The sequence below is a fragment of the Camellia sinensis genome, chromosome 3 (assembly GCF_055761805.1).
Source record: "Camellia sinensis isolate YWXY chromosome 3, ASM5576180v1, whole genome shotgun sequence".
NCBI lineage: Eukaryota > Viridiplantae > Streptophyta > Magnoliopsida > Ericales > Theaceae > Camellia > Camellia sinensis.
Genome location: NC_138963.1, coordinates 225,807,364 through 225,834,174, shown reverse-complemented (window position 1 = coordinate 225,834,174; position 26,811 = coordinate 225,807,364).

Here is a 26,811-nt window from a genome sequence, read left to right as displayed (position 1 = left end):
TTGTAATTAATTAATTACTTGTAGCTAATTAGTTTTGTAAAGTATTGTAAATAATTAGTTGTAGCTAATTATTTAATTTTATTTTGTCTTGTAATAATTAGTTAAGTAGTTTAGGTAATTTATTCATTTCGTTTTGTAATAGTTAGTTAATTCATAGTAATTAGCTTAGCTATTCGGACCCTCCTGCGCAAGGGCAAGCAAATGTTGTAATAATGTGAATGTCTTCCAACCCCACGCCTTTCTCCCTTTTATTTACTAGCTTATGATAGTTAGTTTAGGGTATCATGTTTTGTTTAGCATACTTCATGTTTGCATCCATTTGTCTTGTATGCACCGAGGCTCGATTCATCATTCTAACTTGCATTGTTAGTTTAAATACTTTTTTGAATACGTGGTTAGACCGCATGCTATCAAATTGAATCATATGCCATATTAGTAGCCGCGCATTTGTTGCATTAGTCATATTGCATAGTTAGGATCATGCATTTTTTCAACTTTGTTATCTCTTTTTGCCTTGGAGTACTAGGTAAGCCTTTACTTGCTTTAGCATATTGCATTGTATGTTAGTGTTTCCATGTCAAAGCATGTTCACCATGAGGCTAAGTGCTTATGTGATAAACTGTTTGAATGCATGTGAATGAAGGCTAATTGCTTGAATTGAAATAATTTGAGTAATGTACATATGTGATCACTTTTTAATGTGGTACATATTCAAAACGATTTTCAAACAAACATGAATCAAATTTTCCAATTCTTGCGAATTAGTCTATACTTGTGTGTGTGTGCATCACATAGTAATGCTAGCCTAATAATCGGAACAATAGCATATAATGTTGATAAGATTCATATCATGATTAGTAGAGGCCGATCTTTGATCGGGCGAGCAGGGGTTCTCAATTCATGACCTTTTCCCTCTCGTACCTAAGTTCTTGAGCTGAGACAATCTTGGTGATGATAGACACGTGACCTTTGGCATGAGTCATGGATTTCCTAAATTTCCCAAAAAAATATTTAGGTGGCGACTCTGTATCTGGCAAAACAGTCCATTTTTGGAATTTTTGATTCAAAATCGATTTTCCAAAAAGATTTTCTGGATTGGGACTCTTTGGTGTTTATCTATTTCATATTGCACTTGTGGAATTAGATTCAGAACCGCGGGAGTTCGATACTGTAGGGTTTATTCGTCTTCTGAAATGGGGCACGAAAAGTCAAACTACACCATCCCATTAAAGTGAGTAGATTTAATATGAATATCGATCCCATTAATATGAATGCCAATGTAAATATGAAAGTGAGTGGGTGTTACCATGCCCTCTAAACAATGTCTTCACTTGTGTTTATGTGTAGATTTACATGCCTTTCAATTATAGAGGAGTACATTGGTTGTGCGTACAAATAGATATGGTAGACCGTGTGGCATACCTATTTGACTCATTGGCATCTGCCACACTGGACAACAACAAGCTTAACGGTGCAAAAATGTTGGTATGTCTTGCTGAATTTGACAAAACTACTTCCAAACTATGACATCCTTTACATAAACCAGTCGTCTCCTTCTGCAACAGGTTCAAACAATGCATGTCTTACTGCAACTACAGTTTGGAAATGAGTTTGGTGAAGACGTGCATACCTTTGACGTCCGCATGTTATACAAAAGGCCATTACAACAACTGGACGAGTAATCCACAAACCCTACGTCACATTTATTTGACTCCTGAATGACTCATTTAACAAAACTACTTATATTTATGAGAGATTTAATGTTACATTTCATTTGTAGCACTTTTGAATGTGGGATGTTTGTGATAAAGTACATGCAGCTGCCTGATATACCCAGCGGTCCACACAAGGTACATTCTACCGCTTCATTTCCAACTGTGAAATAAATCCTTTTATTTCCTACAACTGTAACTATACCTGATTTCTGTTATTTGCTTTCTCTACAAAGTTTCATCTTTCTGTGTGTCGTAAGTTGTTGCTTGACTTCCTTATGGATGTGAATAATTCAAAGATCGGCGAGTATCTTTCACGCATGATTGATTGCAATTACAACAAATAGGGCAATGATAGGGAATGGGCTGCCAGTACGACAGTAATTTGGATGGTGTAGCTCGACTTTTTCGTGCCCCCTTTTCAAAAGACGAATAAACCCTATAGTATCAGACTCTCGCGGTTTTGAATCTGATCTCAAAAGTGCAATGTGAAATAGATAAACACCAAAGAGTCCCAATCCGACAAATCTTTTTGGAAAATTGATTTTGAATAAAAAATGCCAAAAATGGACTGCTTTGCCAGATATAGAGTCGACACCTAAATATTTTGGAAAATTTAGTAAACCCATGACTCGTGCCAAAGGCCACGTGTCCATCATTACCAAGATTGTCTCGGCTTGGGAACTTAGGTTGGTACACTCATTTAAATATTACTTCCGCTCGCGTTTATTAATTTGTTTAAGAATTGGCCAGAGGTAACCTCAGTTACTGGCCATCACGATGCTTAACCCTTGGGTGCGGAGAGCGGGTCGTGACAAATGGTATCAGAGCAATGGTTTGTAAAAAAAAAAAAAAAAAAAAAAACATCATTGGAGCATAGGACACACGCACATTTAAGAAGTAGGATAGCGGGTAATTAGTACCGAATTATTATATTTTGTTCGTCGATTTAATTATATTATAATTTTATATGATTATATATATATTAATTTTTTTTTTTTTGTGTGTGCCTAATTTGTGAAGGGTATTCGACATAATTTATATTTGTTATAGCAAAAGAAGGAAAAGAAACAAAGGATGTCGGGCTAAAGCATCCACAAAATTATAATATAATTAAATACATATAATTTTCAGCTCAGTATTCAAAAAAAATAAATTATTTTGATTTTTTTTTAAAAGTGGGTTCAAATTATAAAGATACTAATGTTGAAACTATTTCCCATCAATGAAAAGTTCATCTCAAAAATTTCAATTCTTTCATATAATTCTGTCATTGTGTTCTTATTTTTATTTATTTTTATCGTAAACAAAACAAGTGAAAAGTTTTTAAAGTCACCTATTATTTCTCATTCTGGACCAAACCAATTTTTGACAACTAGACAGTGAGTTATTTTTGGTAAAGTTTTTTTTTGAAGTAATATTTTCTATCAGATTAATCATTTAATATATATTTATCAGAGTGTGCAGCGGTTAATTTACACATACGACAAATTTTGAGGACGAAATTTTAAAAGAAGGGAAGATTGTAACAACTCAGATTTTAATTATTCTGTCAAATTTATACTAATAATTAGTATTATTTAATTATAAATGAGAAAAATCTTAAATGTTTTATTAAATATTTCCTAAGAATAAAATAAAATATTAAATGTTATGGATGTATTAGATAAGGTGTAATTAAATTATGGATTATATATTATTGAAAAAATAAATAGAAAAAGAAAGAATATATAATTCATTTAAGATTTGGGCATAAGTATAAATACGTAAACTAATCCAAACTTATCCAAATAAGCTTCAAGTCTTGAGTTATAATGGCACCTAATATAGAGAGGCCACGTGTGTGGCTACGTGTCACGTAAGCTTGCTGGCCAAGCCTTACATCTAGTATAAAAGGAAGAAAAAGGAATGGAAAGAAAAAAAAAGAAGAAAAATGAGAGAAAGGCAGGAGAAAGTAAATAGAGAAGAGAAAGAGAATATTGAAAGTAAATAAGGTCTTTGATAGTGGAAAGAAAGAGTAAGGTGTTAAAGTTAAGGTGAGTTATATTATACCTTGAGTCACCATAATATATTTTACGTATGTTTTGACTTACCAAAATCTGTTTTACACAAGTAATGTTTTATTAGTGTATTAATAAAAGTTATGTTTTATAAAGGTTTTAGTTACGTGGATTATTTTCTGAGCCATATTTGCTTAAAAGGAAATCCATGAATATATTTGTTTATATTTTAAAGAATATTTGACTATGACCTTATATACAATTATGTTTTGTAAGTACCACCACGGGAGTCCCATGCCTTGGGGGACTTAAATAACCATTGGCCTCTGTTTGACCACTTTGTGGTCCTCTGTTTGTCATGGATCCATTGACCTCTGTTCTGTGCGGAGCAAAGTGCTGTGCAGAGCTAAGTGCTACACTATTGTGGGAGCCACCTCTAGAATCTGTACGAGCCACCTCTTGAATCCGTACCTCTGTTCTGACTGTCACTTCTGTGACCTCTGTTTTGTTCTGTTCAGTACCGTGGTTATGGTTATATATTTACATAATTTATGTATTATAGTTTCTGCCACTTAAATGATTTGTTTATGTAAATGTTTTGGCGTAACTAACTATCCATGGTTATTTCGTGTCCCTTATACTCTTGGTATAATATTTCTCACTCTGCCATGTGCTTATAGTTGTTTACTAATTTTCAGGAAATAGCTTTTGGAAAATCTTAGATGCGGGGCTACGGAATGGACACAACACTTTTATGATATTTTTTCTATGTAAATATCGGCCTTTTTTGTCAATATAATTTTGTAATATAAATAGAAGCTCTAGTGATTATTTTGGTACCCTCATTTAAATATTACTTCCGCTTTATTAATTTGTTTAAGAATTGGCCGGAGGTAACCTCAGTTACTGGCCATCACGATGCTTAACTCTTGGGTACGGGGAGCGGGTCGTGACAGGTATGAGAGGGGAAGGTCATGAATTGAGCACCCCCACTCGTCCGATCAAAGACCGGCCTCTACTAATCATGATGTGAATCTTATGTACATTATATGCTCTTGTTCCGATTATTAGGCTAGCATTACTATGTGATGCGCACACACACAAGTATAGACTAATTTACAAGAATTAGAACACTTGATTCATGTTTGTTTTTGAAAATTGTTTTGCATATGTACCACTTGAAAAAGTGATCGCATATGAACATTTACTCAAAGTATTCCAATTCAAGAAAATAGCATTCATCCACAAGCATTCAAATAGTTTATCACTTAAGTAATTAGCCTCATGGTAAGCATGCTAGACATGGCAACAATCACACGCATGCGATATCCTAAAGCAAATAAAAGCTTACCTAGTACTTCAAGCCAAAAAGATAACAAAGTTAGAAAGATGCATGATCCTAACTATGCAATATGCCTAATGCAACACATACGATATGCAATTACTAGGCTCGGCTTACTAATATGGTATATGAGTCAATTTGATAGCATGCAGTTTAAGCACCTTTTTCAAAGAAGTATTTAAACGACAATGCAAATTAGAATGATGCGCCGAGCCTTGGTACATGCAAGACAAGTGGATGCAAACATGAGATATACTAAACAAAACATGATACCCTAAACTAACCATTATAAGCTAGTAAATAAAAGGGAGAAAGACATGAGATTGGAAGACATACACATTATTACAACATTTGCGACCTTACGCAGGACGGTCCAAATAAACTAACTAGCTAAGCTAATTAACTAGCTATTACAACAACAAATTAATCAACTATTCTAGCTAATTAATTATTGTAAGACAAAATTGAAGCTAACTATTCTAGCTAGGTATTACAACAACGCAATCCAACTAATTAATTACACTAATGAATTAACTACAAAATTCTAAATAGCTAACTAATTTATTACAACATGAATACAACATGAAATAAAATAATTAAAGTAACTAATTAGCCTCGGGAAGGGAGGGATGCTCATGTATGCACAGACTTTCCACCCGAAAAAGCCATTGTTTCTGCTGTTTGAATGCCTCTGTTGCACAGTAGAATACTTGCATTGATTTCCACCTCCAGACGAACTCTATTCTGCTTCAAAAGTACACTGCTTGATTTTGCACTGGTGGCCACCAGAGGGCTTGCCATCCACTGATGATGGCCTATTGGCCACCAATAGTGGCATGCCGGCCACTGCTGACTGGATTGTCCTGCTGCAACAGAGAGCAAATAGAGTAGAGACAGTGTATTCTCAAGGGTTTGTTTGCACAATTTACCCCTCCTTATCATTTGAACAGCTCAAAGGAGTAGTAAACTTGGTTCACAAACCATCAATGGATGCAATTTCATTGCATGATGGCCTATGAACCAATGGGTGCAAGTTCAATAAATGCAATAAAACAAGGCTCTCAAAACCACCTCCTATCATGACCCGAACTTGCCCCTATGGATTAAGGTCATAATTGCCCAGTAATCAAGAGATTACCTACAGCTTCAAACCCAATAAAACATATTTCAATAGCGTTAAGGGGCCAAAATGAAAGCAAACTTTTTTAAAAAAATTGTCCATAGAGCTGTGCTTACATGGCACATCATAATATCTCACATATACTTGTTAATAACCCACACCAGGGAACCTAACACAGAATTTTACACATACAGGATCATTCAAACATAATCAGCCAAACCAAAAGCTTATGTACATGGTGATTTAACATGTTCACCAAGGTAACAAAAAAAAAAAAAAAAAGGACAAAAGAAGCAAAACAAGTCTCGTGCGTGAGACGTTTGGGTTGACTCCACAAAACTTTGACCCTTCTCACATACTTCACCGAGGCTGGGTTTGAACATCTCTTTGCTCACCTACATCCACATGAATAAAGGTAAGTGAAAGGCCAGTGAATACTATCAATAAAGAAGATACATGAATGAAATTTGAAACAGATATATCAGACGGCCTTGGGTCCATTCATGTTTCTATCTAGTGCATTAAGTGGCTACAAACCCAGACGTATCAAAAGGCCTCTGGCCCACTTCGTCTTTAATAGATGGCCTCGGGCCCAATTCATTCATATCAAACGGCCTTTGGCCCAATCATTCTTGTCAAACGACCTTTGGCCTAATCATTCTTGTCAAACGGCCTTTGACCCATTCATTCATATTAATCAGCCTTTGGCCCAATCATTCTTTTCTAACGGTTTTTGGCCCAGTCATTCATGTCAAACGGACTTTAGCCCAATCATTCATGTCAAACGGCCTTTGGCCCAATCATTTATGTCAAACAGCCTTTGGCCCAATCATTCTTGTCAAACAGCCTTTGGCCCATTCATATGGCATAATGAATATTTGTCCACAATTCAAATTAACAAACTTATGAAACTCAAATAGGAGTAAGCAATTGGACAAATAGCATACTTCAAAATATCTTTACTAAGATATTACTCACAATCTTTCTGCTGGTGGATTCGTCCTTGTGCTCGACCCTACATAATACATAACACATATTAGGTCACAAAAGATTCAATCCGTTCTTAATTTATTTATTTCTCTTAGGCCTCTTTCTTATCCTTTTAGGTCATATACAAAGCTCATTGTACGCCTAAGAGTGTTTAGAAATGGAAGAGAATGGAAAATGAAACACAAAACACCCTTTTAAAATTTCTAAAACAGGGCTCTCCATTCGAGCGCAACTTCTGCCGCTCGAGTGGACCCCTTTGGTCGGCAAAAGTGCTAGTTACTTCATTTTTGCGCTCAAGCGTGACTTCAGGCGCTTGAGCTGAGAGTCAAACATGTGACTAGGCGCTCGAGCGTAAGTCTTCCCTAACATTTTATGCTCAAGCGGCGATTTCCCCGATCCAGCGAACCCGACGAATTCTGGAATCTCCAGAATTGTTCTTGAAGCTTAAACTCAACCCAAAAGGCTCTAAAACTCATGTTTTTTTATACAAAAGCATGGAAGGACATCATATAACACAAAAAAGAAAAGTAATTTGGAACCAATTGACTAAAATCATGGTCCACCTCATAAATTATCTTGAATTCTCTTCATAAATTTCAAAACTCATGCATTCAATCTCATACAAATTCCATATCTTCCTCAATCATGCATGCATGTTAATTTTTTACTCCAATTCTATTTCAAATGGTACAAATGATACTCATAATCATGAAACTCATGAAAATTATGCATGCATGTGAAATTTGGTGCTCAATTCTTCATGTTCATCATGCCTCATGCTTTGATTATGCAAATTCATGGCAATTATATACATGCATGTGCATATAGACTTCAAATTCTTCATATTCATCTCAATTCTTGTTCTTGATTACCACTTAGCTTGAATTCACAAAATTACAAACTCAAACTCATGAATTCATATCCAATTACTCACCTATGAACTCCAATCTTCCAAATCCTAGCTAGTTCTTGAGTTGATCTTCACAATCTTCAAGTTTCTTGCTCAATTCTCCAATTGCCTTCACTCTCTCTCTAGAGTAATCTCAGCCAAATGAGAGAAATGAGCTCAAAAACAATGCTCATAAGTGTAAATAGGCCACTTATACATGTTTCCCTAATCAATTTTTATGAAGGCTAATTAGTTGAGCCTAAATTAATCAATTCAATCTAATTAATTTGATCCGAATAAATTTTCAATTAAATTTCACCGTAGGCTCTAAAAATTATGCTAATCACAATGGCGTAGCCAATTTTAGTTTTTGATGCCTCTACGGCCTTCAATTTAAATTCTAAAGCAGAAAATCAAACATATTTTCCTACAGTGAACAGATAGAAATACAAAAACACATATAATCATGTAATTATCACTCAAAACCATATCAAGCATATAATCACAATCATAATTAAGATCAATTAGCATAACACGAAACAGGGTTATCACACTTCCCTATCATGAATGATCAAGGGAAGTAGTTGACAATGAATCTTGAACCATTTTCCTCACTAATGAGTATGAAACGACTCCAGACTCAAGGGTTGAATTAACATCCAATTGAATCCTAACCAAATTGTTAGCTTGCATCATTTTTAATCACCAATTTTATTACTCCATTTTAGTTACCTTTCAATTATTTAATCAATTGAGTCCAAAGGTGAGTTTAAGTCCTCTAATAGAAAGAGGGCTCAAACCAAGAGTTGCTTTGGGCATGAAAGAGACATCATACCGTTAGTAATGAACCCCCAAAGAGATTAAACCATTAAGCATGACATCTCAATCTCATGCTTAAACAAACAAGTAATTTGAAACCACTTTCAAAGGAAAACAAAAGCCAAGAAAGAAGGGAGGTTGAAGAGGTGATTAAGAGTGATCACAAGTATGAAAAGCCATAAATAAATGCAATCAACTCAAATAAAATGGTGTCTAATGCTTAAAACACCAAGCTTATGAGGACAATTACACTACAATCATGCAATATAAAGCTCAAATGCAACAAATACTTAAAAATAGTCCTAAAATAGTGCTAAATAAGTCCTAAAATATGCTGAAATTAAGACAAAAATAGCTAGAATAATGAGCTAAAACATGGATCATGCTAGGCTAGTAAGCAAAACACAAAGAGGGAAGGCTAACCCATCCAATTTGGACTTCAAAACATGATTTTGGCAGCTAAAATAACTTTGAAAATCAGTGTTTAAAAGCTCAAAAAAAGATAGTGAATGGATGGGAAACACAAGGGCAAAGGCCTTGCAAACAAGGTGTAAAGAAGGGTGAATTACCCCTCAACCTTTATTGGCCTTAAAACCCAAGTTTCAGCCAAAAAATACAGAGTTTTTATAGTCCAAAAATAGTTGGAAAATAGCAAGAAAAATAGTGAGTAAAGCAAGTAGAGAAGTAAAGCTTTATAACTCTTGAAGAGGAGGCCAATTCTAGGCAACAAATCAAGGCAAACACACCCTCAAAAGCTCAAACAAGGCTCAAAGATACCTCAGCTCAAAGATGGAGAGGTTTGGCTAAGAGTGTATAGGCAAAGGTGAAGAAATTTGCAAGAGAGGGAGAGAATTGTAGAGAGAGGAAAAAAAAATTGCTCCAAAATTTTTCTAACCCCATGGCAAGAGAGGAGGTCATTTATATATAGAAAACATGAACCTCGCTCAGAAACATCCAACCATACACGTGGGAGCAGATGCAAGCATCTGTGCAAACAGTTGGCACAACTGTCACAAAATATCTGCAAAACACATTGGTGGCCGGCAGGCCACATCAGTGGCCAACAACCAGGAGCAAAGGCCAGCAACCCACCAGAGGTTGCAAGCTTAAAAAAAATTAAAAAAAAAAAAACTCAGGTTTGGTCCAAAAACAAGGCAACAAGGGTGTAGGGTTTGAAAGGTTCAAAGCCGTGGCATTCCGCTGAGGGCTTCAAGTACTTGTCAAGCATATACACTCATCATTGGGTGTGCAGACGATGACATCCAAGTCGTAAGGGCGGTCAAAAATGGAGTGTCTACAGATGGCCAACCACAGTTCACTTTTTTTGTAGTAATTATTTTGTAAAGGGGTGTCAATATGAGTCCTCCAGATGTTTAGGAACAATGATGTAAAGATGGATCACTAATTTGTTTGTAGTACAAGTACTATGTGAAAATGAGTAAATCAGCTTGTCGCGACAATTTTGAGGTCGCAGCTGTGACAATACTAATTTTCCATGAATATTGGTTGTACACATAATTTGGATGTTTGGGACTGGAACAAACGAAGAACAGTACTAATGTTTGTTCACTTTTATCATGGCCTGTAAGTACTTACCAAATTATGTATAAGTTGGATGTGGCAACTCTATCGATCAGTGGAATTATGGGTACGTGTTTGGGTGGACTGATGTAACCCTATGTCATGAATAAATCGAAGCAGTTACACTTGAATTTGTACAAATCCGATGTGACTGAGCGATGTCTTTCTTTGTGTCTTTGTTTTTGAATGCCCTAATTTTCTCCAAAACTAAGCAAAAAAACATCCCACAGAACAAACAAATAGCAGTGACAATAATGCACCAACAGAGGTCCACCTGTCAACAGGAATTGATGTGGTCAACAAACTGCTGAAATTCTCTTGTCGAGCAACCTTACTATTATGTTTCCAATTGTCCCTCCACATTCTATGCTTCACATCAACAGGTCAAACTTTGTATTCTGGCAATGACCCTTTCTGTAATCCACCCAGTTAGTCCATGCCATATCCTCGTAACGGCTGCACCATGTAGGCCCTCACATGTAATTAAACTAAACCCCTTTTATATGTCTAACTGATGGACTCTGACATTGACTTTGGCACATGTCATGTTGTGGTTGATCCACGTGTCAACAGGAACAAACAAGTACAAATTTTATACTGCAAACAATAATGTAACACCAATTCCTAATCAATCCCAACTTAAAGCATGTAAAGGAGTTTGGTATTACAACTTACAAGAAATTACATTTCATGTTCAAGTCTGACTATAAATCATGCTTATTATGAATGGACAAAAAATCCACAACAATTTCAAGTGAACAATTAAACCAAAGTTACCAGCAACTAATTCAAAGTTATTGCAATGCTTGAGAAGTAGGACTTGGAAACTGATTCCAATGAAGAACATGCACCTGACGACAGGACCTGAAAGTCCTGCCACGGGTGAACTACGTGTACAAGCCACTGCATGGACAATCTAAGTACGAAACAACGATACATGTTCTTTTAATAGTACAATATGTGTACATGTACGACCATACATGTACGACTAGGAACCAATTTCAAAACAAAACAAGAAACTCGAATATGTTTCTTTGCATTTGATTGAGTGCAATATTTATATCATCAGCTGATTACGATTGCGAAAGTGGGCATGTGCTTAAAGCATGTTGAACTTAATGCTACCCATATAATCCTGTGCCATGCCAATGATGGTACTCGGAAGACTCTGCTCACAATGATGGTAAGCTCAATGGTTCGATACTTAAGAAGAGAACTGAGCACCTTTTGCTTCCTTGAACAAGTTGGGCTTCAAAGAACAACAAAAGGATCTTGGTTGGACATGGTTTGATGCTGTGAAACATTGAAGGAATGTACAAGTTGAAGATCTGCCATACAAAACAAAAGACATCGTGGGTTTGAATGATACAATTTTCAGAAGAACCTGTTCGTTTAATGATAAAGCTTGTCCTAAATTATGCAATAATTATAAACTTCTTAACTTGTGTTGTTGATGATGTTGTCCTATCTTCGGCCAACATCGTAGGTTTTGATATCCCTATACTCTTTTTGTGACCCATTATTGCATGATCTCACACTTCTATCCTATACCTGTCACTGTAACTGCCCTCTAACTTTAAATCTTCCAACTCTGCCAAATATTAAATCTACCATGTCGACCTTCCTTTCTACCATGTTGGTGCATGTCCCTCATCATTATGAGAAAAAAATCGACAGAACATTGTCCACTTAACACAAGCACGATCCTTTCTAAGTGGGCCACTGAACCACAACACTTAGCCACTCACTGTAACTGCCCACTGACTTTGAATCTTCAAACTCTACCAAATATTCAATCTTCCCTGTCAACCTTCCTTTCCACCTTGCTGCCACATGTCCCTCATTATTATGAGCTAAAGTTCGATAGAAATTGTCCACTTAACACAATCACAATCCTTTCCAAGTGGGCCACTGAACCACAACACTTGGCCAATAAGTGGTTCAGAGTTGTTTGCATCATTTTTTGCACATAACCACGCAGTTCATGCCATATGTCCCTTAGATTGCTTTGGTAATATTTCACTTTCAGTCCATTATGTGTCATTCTTTCATTGGTCCACTTGTCGACAGGTTCATGAACACAAGTACGTCCAAACAATCACACACCAAATTCCGTAACTTAAGAAATGTCTAACCATGTTCAGCTGAAGGATAGACACTGCTCAACAAAAGATAGATGTTGAAAAAGCTATTTTTTTTAACCCCAACATTAATGTTATATTTAAGGAAAACCCATACCCATGACTGGAGGGGGCAACTCACCGCTGGAGCGATAACAAAAGCCTACAGTTTCAACCTACTACAAACATTACAACTGAGAACTTACCATGTCGTAATTGAAATCTTAATATTTGGATTTCCTTCAATCCAAATCATAGTAAATTTTCGTTAACCTGAACCATTTTCACAAGCAGTAATTGAACCAACAAATTGAATGTTGGTAAACTTCTTAATATTTGAAATACCATTTTTTAATATTCTAATGACTTAAACACAATTGTTGTCCTACATTTACCACAATACTCAACTTATTTATATTGAAAACAAAATATACATTTCAGGTTTATAATAATAAAAATGAAATTGCTTTATTATTATTATTTTTTTTTTTAAGTTGACTCATATTTGAAGCTAAATTATGATTCGTTTTTTTTTTTTTTTTTTTTAATTTTAAATTTCTGTTTGCACCTAGTTTTGCCAAATCCTGTCAATAGGTGCTCTACTCAATTAAGGACACATGCCAAGTCCACAATGGATATTTAGTATCAGATGACAAGGGTCATCAACTACCATTGAATCTTGCATGCCACCTGACTTAGATGGTGGAGCAGTTACTGGCACTGATCATAGACTTAGTGGCCAGTCTCCAAGAGGAAACATGAACAAAGTGGGAGTCTGTATCTGTCGAGGGAAGGCTAAAAGGTCTTGGGGACACGTGGCAACTTCAAGGATATGCAGTTCGACAGGTAGAAGTCACAGTTTTATGTGGTTTCAAGACTTGGAAATGATAGTGCAGTTACAGTAATTGCACAGCAATAGTTGGAGATTAAGTACATCATGGGGTCGTGGGAAAGAAGAGTTATAAAGGCCAAAAGGTTTGCACAGAGAGAGGACATCAATAATAACACATTGTGGACTTGACTTTTTCGCATCCCCCTTTTCGGAGAGCTCGAATTGGTCCTACAGTTCAGTCTCTTGTCACGGTTTTGAATCTAGTCTCACAAGTGCAATGTGAAACCGATAATCACCAAAGAGTCCAATCCGGCAAATCTGTTTGGAAAATTGATTTTAAATCAAATAATGCCAAAATTGGACTGCTTTGCCAGATTATAGAGTCACCACCTAAATTGTAACAACCCTCACTCTGCCCTAATAACGCTTGCATACATTACATGATCTTGTCTCGATATGCTGCATCTTTGCAAACCTTGATTTGTCTTGCTTAAGTGTTTCTCGCATGTTTTGTATCTTGCTTAGTGTGAGTTTAGCCGAGGTCATCTTTAGTCTAGAATTTCCTTGGAACCACCTTGTTTGACCTCCACCTTCGCCCTGACACATTGGCCGAGATGTCATTATCTAGGCCGAGGTGTTCATCACCAAGGCCGAGATGTGTATTATCTAGGCTGAGATGTTACCTTCGCACCTAAGTGATCTTGTCCTGGAGTGGTGTGACCTAGACCAAGGTGTGGCACATCTAGGCCAAGATGTGGCATAGCTTAGTCAAGTGTTGTCCTTCCTAGCCGAGATCATTGTTCCCCTACTTGCCGATGTCTTGTTATTAGCCGAGGTCATTACCCGCCGGAGTGCCCATGCCATCTTGCTTGCTGAACACACTTTGTCATAGTCTTGTCTTTTCACTCAGTCACCTTTTTTAATAGAACCAACCAGTCGTTGCCACGTACCCCTACAGAGGGTTAAGTCAGCCGGCTGACCCAGAAAATATACATTTTTGTATTATATCTTTGCCTTGTAGAGAGAGAAGCTCTAGGAGGAAGAAGAAGTTTTAGAGTGAGAGAGTGGGCTTTCGAGCTTGATTCCTAGAGATCAAACCGTTAGATTCGTGTATTGAGGTTAGATTCTTGATTTAATTTTGTTGTTCTTTATGTTTATCTAGCTGCATTGCACGATCGAACCTATTCTACACGTCATGCATTGATTTAAAGCTGGTTTTAGAAAGAGAAAATAGTGTTCATGTGTTCTTGAAGAAAAAGTCTTGTTTTGATCCGAAAGTTGCATTGAGAATCATGTTTTTGTGTTTGTTTTCGCAAGATCTTCAAGTACGGGTACCCAGGTCCATGTTTTCGAACTTGTAGCATGAAAATCCCAGATTTTGTGATAACAGGTTGTGATTGAGCATTCATATTTTTCATGTTCTTCATGCTCATGTCCTTCACATTCATTAGCAGAGGGAAACCCAGATTTTCCCGACTTCTTTTCCTTGAATGTGGCCCTCGAGAACACACATCGGCGAGGAGGTGTGGGACCTCGGCCAAGACCTGGTTGGTGCCCAGCATGTTTTTCCGAGATACGAAACTTTGTTTTGTTTTGATTGGACTTAGTTTTTGAAGAATGCCGAAATCATTTGTATACATATGGAACTTGTTTGAAAGTGCATTCAATAGGCTTTGCCATGTGTTTGTAGGACTTGGACTTGCCTCGACCCCAACGTTTGAAGAACTATGTGAGTGGTATTTTTAATAAAGTTATGTTATTAAGTTTTGATAAAGTTTTGCCTTGCTTGTTTTGGAAAAGTATTTGTTAAGCATGAATGACTATCCCTATTTTGTGTATCAAGCATTAGCCTTGGTTTCGACAATCTTGAAAGTCCGTACGTGCTAGGGGACTATAAGCATTTGTAGCACCAATTTGGAAGTCCGTACGTGCTAGGGGACTATAAGCATTTGTATCACAATCTTGAAAGTCCGTACGTGCTAGGGGACTATAAGCATTTGTAGCACAAATTTGGAAGTCCGTACATGCTAGGGGACTATAAGCATTTGTAGCACAACCTTGTTAACGTCATCCCTTGGAACTTGAAAGCCTTGAAAGACTTGATTGTTGAGACTTGAAGGATTCGTTAGATAAACATGATTTGCCCTTGGATTTTGTACAAGATGTGATGTGCTTTGATTTGATAGAAATTGTGGATATCATTCATGCAAACCCCTTTATTATTTATACCATTCACTGAGTATCCAAGCTCACCCCTCTCTATATATATGTAGGTGACGAGCAGGACGGCGGTGACGCCTAGATGTACTTGCCACTTGTTTTGGATTATGCACTTTTGACGCATCTTGAAGATTATGCTTCTTAATTGTATTTTATTGTATTTTGTATTTGATGGTCGAGAAGCCTTTTGGTCAAGATGTATTTTTGTACTTCATTTGATTGTATTAAAGCTACGTAAGAATGTATGCCATTCCATTTAACTTATGCACAGCTCTTATGGACTAATTAAATTTGTATTTATTGCTTCCGCACTTGTTAGCCCCATATGTAATACTCTAATTGTGTGTGAATTTTGAAGGTTCGCATTCGGTAATCTCGGATTACGGGCCATCATGGCACCATTCTACTAGGGGCAGAATGGGGTCGTGACATAAATATTTTATTTTTTGGGAAAATTTAGGAAACCCTGATTCATGCCAAAGGCCACGTGTTCGTCATTACCAAAGTTGTCTCGGTTCAGGAACTTGGGTACGAGGGGGGAAGGTATTGAAATGAGCACCCCTGCTCGCCTGATCAAAGGATCGGCCTCTACTAACCATGATATTTCATTTTATAAACATTGTGCGTTCTTATTCCAGTTATTAGCTAACATTACTATGTGACGCGCACACAATCAAGTATAGACTAAAATCGCAAGAATTGGAACAACTCAACTTCTGTTTGTTTTTGAAAATGGTTTGAATTTGCCACCCTCAAATGGGCTTAAAAGTTTGCGGATTTGCCACCTCAAGTTGGCTTAAAACTCACATTTATTGAATCATTCCAATTCAAACAATCAAGCCTTCATCCACAAGCATTCATGCTGTTAATCATTTAAGCAAATAGCCTCATTGCAAGCATGCGAGACATGACAACACTCACATTCATGCAAGTATGCTAAAGCGTAAAAGCTTACCAAGTACTCCAAGCCAAAAAAAAAAAAAAAACTAGTTAGAAAGAATGCATGATCCTAACTATACAAGATGCCTAATGCAACACATGCAATATGAAAATTAATAGGCTCGGCTACTAATATGGCATTTGATACAATTGATAACATGCTTTGAAGACACGTATTCAAATAAGTATTGAAACACAATGCAGTTTGAATGATGCGCCGAGCCTCGGTGCATGCAAGACAAATGACTGGATGTAAATATGCGAGCATAAGGTATGCTAATCGAAATATGCCTCTAATCTAACCATCAAAAGCGGTTAAGTGAAAGGGAGAAAGATGCGGGGTTGGAAGACATGCACACACTCACGCACACTTATTACAACATTATGCCATCATGAAAGATGGTCCGAATGAATAAGCTGACTAGCTACGCTAATAAAGCTAACTATTACAAACCAAAACTAATTAAATATTCTAGTTAACTAATTATTACAACAATTGAAATAAATTAACTAACTATTCTAAGCTAGCTAAATATTACAAACCAAAATTGAACTAATTAATTACAACACTCGTATGGATGAAATAGTTAACCTATTCTAAGCTAAAAAAAGTGACTAAATGGCCTCGAGGGCGAGGGACGCATGCATGCTCGGTTGCTCCACCCGAAAATGCAATTACCTTGCCATCGGATGCCTCTATTTGCACTCGTTTGATCACTGAAAATTGTACCAACTCCCAGAATGCCTCTGCTCTAACTCAAGAGCACATTTGTGCAAAAATTTACTGGTGGCCAATCGGTTACACAAAGTGGCTGTTGGCTACTACAACTGGCCGGTCGGCCATCCCTTCCCTAGACTTCTTCTTTTGCTACAACAGAGAGCAAATAGAGGCAAAGCCATGTATTTTCAAGGAATGTATGTATTGCTACCCTCCTTATCATCTCACAAGCTCAAAGGAGTGTAGCTCTTGGCTCTCAAGCCATCAACCAAGGATTTTCAATGCATGATGGCTAGAGAACCAAGGTCGTACAAGGTTAATGAGTGCACAAACAAGACCAAAACAACCACCACCCTATCATGCATGATCAAGGGTGACGGTAACTAAGAAAAGTGGCTCATTTCATCACTTTGAGTATGAAACGTCCCATTTTTCTTGTGTTTGGATTAACGTCCGATCCGAACACATGCAATGCAACACAAAGATGCTTAATCTTGCCTCTTTTACTTTGTTCATTTTGTTTACCAATTTTAGATTACCAATCCATTCTTTAATTGATTAGTCCAAAAGGTGGACGTCCTCTAATTGAAAGTGGGCTTAACCCACAAGTACCTTGAGCATGAAAGAGGCCTCATGCTGTTGGTAATGAACTCCCGAAAGAATTAAACCATTAGGCATGAGGGTCTCAATTCCATACTCAAACCAACAAAGGGTTCAAAGTCACTTTCAAAACAAATGAAAGAGTAAAGAATGGAGGAAGATTGCAGAGATTTAAAGTGCTGAAATTATATGTAAAGCAACACTAAAGCATGCAACCAACACAAGCAAGTGGCATCTAAGACCTTAAAACACCAAACTAGTGAAGCCATTACACTATAGGCATGCAATACAAAGCTCAAAAGGTATAAATACTTCAAAACAGTCCTAAAACAGCCTAAACGGAGTCTTAAAACATGTTTGAAGTAAGCCAAAAATAGCTAGAATAAGAGGCCAAAACATAGCACAAGCTAAACTCTTAAGCACAATTGCACTACAAGCATACAAAGCAAGCCTCAAAGGACGAAACCAGCTCAAAACAGAGCTAAGACCAGTCCAAAAAGAAATGGCAAAAACATGTTGAGATTAAGGTACAAGATGCTAGAAAAACATGCTCACATGTTAGCTTGCAAACAAGACTCAAGAGCAACTCTATAAAGCAATGAAGGAGTGAAATAAATGAGCATGTGACAGAGCTATCTACATTGAAATTACATGTAAAAAAACACTACAACATGCAACCATCTCAACAAAATCATCTTTAAAGGCCTAGAATGCCAAACTAGTGAAGCCATTTGCAATACAACTATGCAAAACAAGACTCATATGAACAAAGCAGCCCAAAATAGAGCTAAATAATTCCAAATCAGAGGCAAACATGTGCTGGAAATAAGCTAAGTTAGGCTACAAAAACATGCTACCATGTGATGCTAACTAGGCATGAAAGTGAGACACAAGGAGAGGAGACTAACCCCTCCATTTTTGGACTTCAAAACATGCTTTCCACCACTGAAATAACTCTGAATTTTAGTGGTTTAAAGGCCCAAAAAATTTGATTTAGATATGCTAAAAGATGGTGCAAAAGCTCACACAAATAAGCAACAAGAAGGGTGGACTACCCCTTAACACAAAATGACCTCAAACCATCATGTTAAGCCTAAAAAATTATACTAGGCCAAAACAGTATAAAAAGATGGCAGAGCAAGTAATTAAAACAAAGCCTACAAGGTAAGTCTTATCCCTCTTGAAGCACAGCACAAAACAACCATACTTTTAGGCTCAAACCTCCTTCCAAAAGCTCAAATTAGGCTCCAAGGGACCTCAGCTCCAAGGTGGTCCAATTTGATTAAGGGTTAGTGTGCAAAGGTGTAGAGAAAATCAACTATCAAGCACAAAACAAGAAGAGAGAGAGAGAAAGAGAGAATTCTAGAGAAAGAGAGAAAATTTTGATCCAAAATGTCTAACCTCTCCAAATGGGGGAGAGCATCCCCCATATATAGAAAATCAAGAGTAAGGCTTGTATTCATCCCTCCATTAACGTGTATAGAGATACACTTCAGTGAACAATAGCTGGCACAGCTGGCAAACAAATATCTAAAAAAGGGGACAAATGGCCGTCGGCCACTCTAACTAGCCGACCGGCCACTTCAAGTGGTCGACAATAACAAAAAGTGGCCGACAAGGCCCCTCCCCCTTCCAGGCAAGAGGCACCAAGGTTTGGCCCAAAAATAAGCACAAAACAAAATGGGTTTAGAGGCTCAAAGACAAAGCATTCTGTTGAGAACTTCGGGCGCTCAAAACAAGCACAAACAAGCACAATCATTAAGTGCACAAACAATGACATCCAAGTCTTAAGGTCAATCAAAAATGGGGTGTCTACACACATCAACTTACATTCTAAATTTAAGAGTAGTTCAAATTGTAACTTACGAGTAGTTTTTTCCCTTGTAATTTGTACATTGTAACTGGGTGAACTTTGCTGATTTCAACCTCAAATCAGCAAAGGTTTATCTTCTCTAATTTGTTACCATCAGCTCATATCAGAAAGTTCAGTTCACTTGTTTACTTTGTTACCATCAGTTCATCCAAACAAGTCATCATCATTTTCAGGCATTCGAACTAATACCACAATTGCTTGATTGTTCTTTTTTAAATTGTCAGCTTTGAATTACTGTTTGGTTCCTGTCGATATAGGCCCACCATAATTTTACTAACAATTTCCCCATCACTTTCATAGTTAACATGAAATTATTTCACAACTCCTGTTCATAATTTGTAATTCATATACGAATCGGCTTAGATATAAAGTAAACTAGTTTGTTGGGCTAATTTGTCCAACTAATACCTAAAAATTAACTGGCACTTGGATTATATAGAAAATGCATGTGCTGGGATGTATTTTTGCAAAACCACATGGACAAATTCCATATTTTAATCAGAAGACAAAATATAATACTAATTTACCGAAACAAGTCATAACAAATCAATACGAAGCCAAAATACATCATTAGTTGTCAACCATACCGTAGCAACCCTTCAGTTAGATCCAACCAAATTTGAAATAGAAACAAGCAACCCCCAATAGGAATCTTGGAATACAGACATAAGCCAATTTCTAACACAAAACAATACACAAACAACAGACACCCATATATATCTCACCTTCATTTAGTTCTGAAAATGACAAGTCATTGCAAACAAAAATGAGAAAATCACTCTAAACAATATGCAAAATAACTGCTCTTGGCCTTGTACATAAGCAACATTGTGCCATTTCATGGCCTTGTACAATAGCAATTATTTACACATTACATACAACAATGAGTGCAAAATCATAACTACGGACATATCTACCCTATTCTTGCCAATGATGTGTTTTCAAAAGCTAGTACTATGTACCTAATAAATTAAGGGAATAAGTAAATCATACAATTACCTGATTCACCTCATCAATTGTGGTCGAATAAGTTTTGCACACTTGTTCTTTGACACTACTGTATTGGCCCACAAGCTGTTTTGAATCAAGAGAAACATCAAAAACTAGACGTCGTTGCTTAATATGCAGTGTACTTGGATCCACCAACCTGGTTTTGCAGTGAATGGGTGATGAGTCCGCATTGTACTCACGGTCACTGATGTGGGTTGTATCTGCAGTTGAGTTACAAACCATTGTTCGGCTAAACCGAACCTTAGGACACGTTCGCTTCGTGTGGCCAATGCATTTGCAATTTCCACGTTTTCTTGGTCTTCGACAATTGGACGAGGCCCTTCCCGAGTTCCTTTTTGTCTTCACAAGATCATGATCTTCTACTCTAAATTGTTGTGGGATTGAATGTTTCCCTTTGTCTCCATCCCCATCGTTGTGATTCCTCTCATATAACTCCTTCCTCCGACTCGTCATCGGAAGACATGCATCCTTAGCCTCTTTGAAACCTTCAGTTAATTGCGAGGCATAGAAACACATTTCATTGTAAGAAGAACTCAATATCCCATAGCGAGTAATCTGTGTTCTAGTCCTATCAATTGAGGGTTGATGCCATAGCTAGCCATCCGTAGCCCTTGTCCATCTATGCAGCACAAAAGTTGGGGAATTTGTGTTAAATTTTCAGCATTCATAACACATATCCTATGACAACAAGGTAGCCCGAATGACTCAAACTTCATGCAAGAACATATCATTGTGGCATCCACTGGATTGTGTGTTACTATCCACAATATATCCTTCACCTTGTACTTATGAATATAGTAGCATTTCTGACCATCCGGCAAAGGGAACACGTCCTTCACATTCAACTTCCCCTCTTCTAAGATTTCATCACGGAACATTTTAAATATATTCCAGGTGGATAGCTCAGCTCCATGTCTCTCTATAGCTCGCAATGGATTAATCAATACTGGAAAAGTGTTATTTGTTTTGGCATCATCTTCAGCCTCATTATACCTTATCCTTGCAAGAGCTCAATCATAGTGCCTAACAAATTCATATCGCTTCAATTTATGTTGGAAGAAGGGATTGACATAAGCATTCATACTCTTCGAGCACTGAGTGCTCTTCATTCCAGCAAAGAAATAGCCACGCATATATCCCTCAGCACACATATGACGCTTCTCATATGTCCCCAACACCCAGCTATTGTTTTCAAGTCCAAAATTTTCGACCATTCTCGTCTAACCATCCTCAAACTTTTCCTCATCCGTTTTCATCTCCATGCACTACTTGAAAGCATGTGCAAAGCCACTTTTGTGAACATTTGACACTACATTTTTCCCAAGATGCCAATTACATAATCGATGTCTTGCATCTGGAAATTCTCTTTTGATTGCCTCTCGCATTGCTTTATCCTCATCTGTCAATACGAACACAGGTGCTATTGTCCATCGCCTCCATAAATGTTTCCAAAACCAATGTATAAACATCAATTGTCCCATTAGCTAGCAAAACACATGCAAATATCATGGTTATGAAGTGGTTAGGCACACCAGCCAACATGACAAAAGGTTTCTTGTACACATGGGTATGGTAAGTTGAGTCAAATATCAACACATCCCCAAACTTTGCGTAATCAGCCCGCGATTTCGAATCTTCCTAGAACAGATTTTGTAACTTGTTATCCTTACACACATCATACTTGTAAAAAAACGTGGGTCAACATCAAGTTTTTCACATAGGTAAACCAAAGCACCCTACGCATCACCATCCTCAACTTCTGCTCTACGTTTGGCTTGAATGTGGTTGTGCAGATCCGTACAGATGAAACCAACATTCTCATAACACCCAGATTGATTTACCATATAGTCCATGATTTGGCTAGTCTTCACACCGACGTTACGCATAGCCATTGCTTGAGCTTTATCAACGCTATTTAAATCTCGATGTGACCTCAGATGCATCACACAGTGTTGTTCCGCCAATTCGTTGTTGTGGTCTGCGATGAAGTGAGTCACAACATACTTTCCCCCTTCACCAGCCTCTAGATCGTACCATATGCGAAATTGTGCTTTGCAACCTACTCTTGTTAGTGCCTTGGGAGCTCTTCTCTTCTCTGCAACACGGTCCAAGTATTTTGGTAATCTCTAACCTTCCCTTGAACACAACCAAAGCCTACTAACAACCTTTCCCTGTTTATTTGTGTTAAATCTGGATTTTTGTATACTAAATCCCTTGGCTTTAGCATATGCATTGTAGAAAGCTTCTCCATCTTCGACCAAATCAAATTTCTAATCCAAAACAGCACGTTCAACCTTACCAACCATGTCATCGCCATGAGCATCATCAACCATTTCTTGCTTCACCTCGATTCGGCCATCTGCAACGTTTATGTTGGTTGCTTCTTCATTGCGCGGACCAGCTTCGCAACCATGACAACGTTCCGCCTAACTTTCATTGATCAAACGAATGTCATCTGCTTCATTTGGAATGTTATAATCAACACCTTCACTTTTAACTTTGGCTGGGGCCATACTGTACATGACATTAGTACAAACAATTACTTGATAACTAAAAAATGTTAACACAAACACAAACATGACATTTTAACATGGTTGGATTGTTTATGCAAACACAAACACTCAATTGAGAAAGAGAGAGGTTACTTGGCGACGGAGGGGTTTCAGTTTGAGTGAAGCGTAGTGGGGTTGAAGTTAGGATGAGGGTTTAGTTGAGGGAAAATCACTAAAGTGAAGAGGCCAGAGAGAGACAAACAAAAAGAGTGAGAGACAACTCCATACCTGATATCTAGTTGGAGAGAATGCCTTCACTTCAGCAATGGAACCCCATAGAGCCTTGTAGTTCTGTTGTTGCTAGAAATCAAGAGTTATATTGTTCCTTACAGAGCTTTGTCAATGGAACCCAGCAAGGGCTTGTTGCTATTAATGGAAATCAAGAGTTACACTCTCAACCTTACAGAGATAAGGACAATAAGAGAAAGAAGGAGAGAGAGAGAAAGAGAGAGACGAAATAGAGAGAGTGAGGAAAGTGGGATGCAATCATGCAAATAAGAGGATTAACCGATTGCCCCGGTTTCACATTTTTTACGATTAAACAATTCAATGGTCTTGATCAATTATTGTAATATAACGGCTAAAAATTGGGTTGCATATGGTGTGCAACCTTAAAAGGGTTGCACACTTAAATAGCTCCCAATGAAAAAAGTTTAAACTGTTTTAAATTAGATGTCAAGTTCTTAATAAAAAAAAGAATTATTTGAGTAAATTATTTTAAATTAGATGTGAAGTTGTGTATCACTTGAATGAAAATGAATAAACTATTTTATTTTTTAATTTTAGTATAATTTCTGTTATAGTTAACTTGATACAATTAGAAGAAAATTAGTAATTAAATTGACACACTAGAGAAACTAGGATGAGTAAAATAAATTTCAATAATTTGTGCATCCAAACACAGCCTATGAAGAATAGGAAACATCACCGATTTTAACCATAGGAGAAACCCAGAACAAGTAACGACAAAGGGAAGGGAAGGGGAGGAAAGTGAAACCTTCCAATCAAGTTCCACCAAGTCCATATCATTTTCAAAATTACTAATTAAGAAAGTGATATTGGCATCAAATAGGACGGTCCTTATTCTCATTTTTCTTGGAATCATGGACTCCTTCTTATTAGTCACCACTCCATGGTTGTCTTCTGTCCTCAACGAAGCTCCATCGTATCGTGTCGTATCTTCTTTGATCAACCCCACCTCCACACCACCCCAACTATGCTATAATATATATATATATATATATATATATATATATAATACAAACAACTTCACACAACACACACATTCATGCGACGCAACATCAAGGAAGGGAGTTTCCTTCGTCGAGGTTTGAGTATCAATAATGGCAGATAAAGTCCTTTCAGCACTCGACACTGCGATGACGCAATACTACCACTTCAAAGCCATTATAATCACTATTCTAATTCATGTATGTATATATATATATATATAAATTAAAAATCCTGCACAATGATCTTGAATCAAGTAATCAAAGAATTGTTCAGCAGAAATGGAACTCAAGATCCTGATTCATCATTTTCAGGGAAACAAAAAAAGAAAAGAAAAAAGAAAGAAGACCCAATTGTAGCTCAACTTTCTTCGCCCCCCCCCCTCTCGTAGATCTCGAATTGGTCCTACAGTTCGGACTCCGGTCACGGTTCTGAATCTAATCTCACAAAGTGCAATGCGAGACTGATAAACACCAAAGAGTCCAAATCCGACAAATCGTTTTGGAAAATCATATTTTAAATCAAATAATGCCAAAACTGGACTGCTTTGCCAGATTACAGAGTCGCCCCCTAAATATTTTATTTTGGGGAAATTTAGGAAACCCTGACTCGTGCCAAAGGCCACGTGTCCGTCATCACCAAAGTTGCCTTGGCTCGGGAACTTGGGTACGAGAGGGGAAGGTCTTGAAATGAGCATCCCCGTTTGCCCGATCAAAGAATCGGCCTCTACTAACCATGATATGTTATTTTATAAACCTCATGTGTTCTTATTCAGATTATTAGCTAACTTTACTATGTGACGCACACACAAGCAAGTATAGACTAAAATCGCAAGAATTGAAACAAATTCAACTCATGTTTGCTTTCGAAAAATGGTTCGAATTTGCCACCCTCAAGTGGGCTAAAACGCATATTTGCCACCTCAAGTGAGCTTAAAACATGATTTGCCATTTTGCAAAGTGGGCTTAAAACTCACATTTATTGAATTGTTCCAATTCAAGTAAGAAAGCCTTCATCCACAGGCATTCATCCAGTTTAGCATTTAAGCATATAGCCTCATGGTAAGCATGAGAAACATGGAAAATATGGAAATCACACTTATGCAAGCATGCCAAAGCGTAAAACTCACCTAGTACTCCGAGCTAGGAAAGAAAACAAAGTTAGAAAAAATGCATGATTCCTAATTATGTTAAATGACTAATGCAACACATGCAATATGCAATTAAATAGGCTCGGCTATCTAATCATGGAATATGATACAATTGGATAACATGCTTTGAAACACGTATTCAAATAAGTATTGAAATATAATGCAGTTTGAATGATGCGTCGAGCCTCAGTGCATGCAAGACAAATGAATGATGCAAACATGCAAGCATAAGGTATGCTAATCGAAGTATGTCGTAAACTAACCATCGAAAGCGGTTAAATAAAAGGGAGAAAGACGTGGGGTTGGAAGACATGCACACACGCACGCACACTTATTACAACATTACGCCCTCTCAGAGGAGGGTTCGAATGAATAAGCTAACTAGCTACGCTAAGCTAATTATTACAGACCAAAACTAATTAACTATTCTAGCTAATTATTACAAACCGAATTGAATAACTAGCTACGCTAAGTTAATTAAGTACAACACTTGAATTGAATAATTAGCTACACTAACTAATTAAAGCAATTAAATGGCCTCGAGGCGAGGGATGCATGCATGCTCGGTTGTTCTGCCCGAAAATGGCCTTGCCTTGCCATCGGATGCCTCTGTTTGCACTCGTTTGTTTTCTGAAATTCGTACCAACTTCCAGATTGCCTCTGCTCCAACTCAAGAACACATTTGTGCAAAAATTCACTGGTGGCCGGTCGGCTACAAAAAGTGGCTGTCGGCCACCTCAACTAGCTGGTCGGCTACTTCAAGTGGCCGGTTAACCACCCACTTTTATGGACTTCTGCTTTTGCTGCAACAAAAAGAAAATAGTGGCAAAGCAATGCATTTTCAAGAAATGTATGTACTGCTACCCTCCTTATCATTTCTCAAGCTCAAAGGAGTGTAGTTCTTGGTTCTCAAGCCATCAACCAAACATTTTCAATGCATGATGGCTAGAAAACCAAGTTTGTACAAGCTTAGTGAATGCACAAAGAAGACTCAAAGGACCACCTCCCTATCATGCATTATCAAGGGTAACGGTGACCAAGAAAAGTGGCACATTTCATCACTTTGAGTATGAAACGTCCCAAATTTCTTGTGTTTGGATTAACATTCGATCC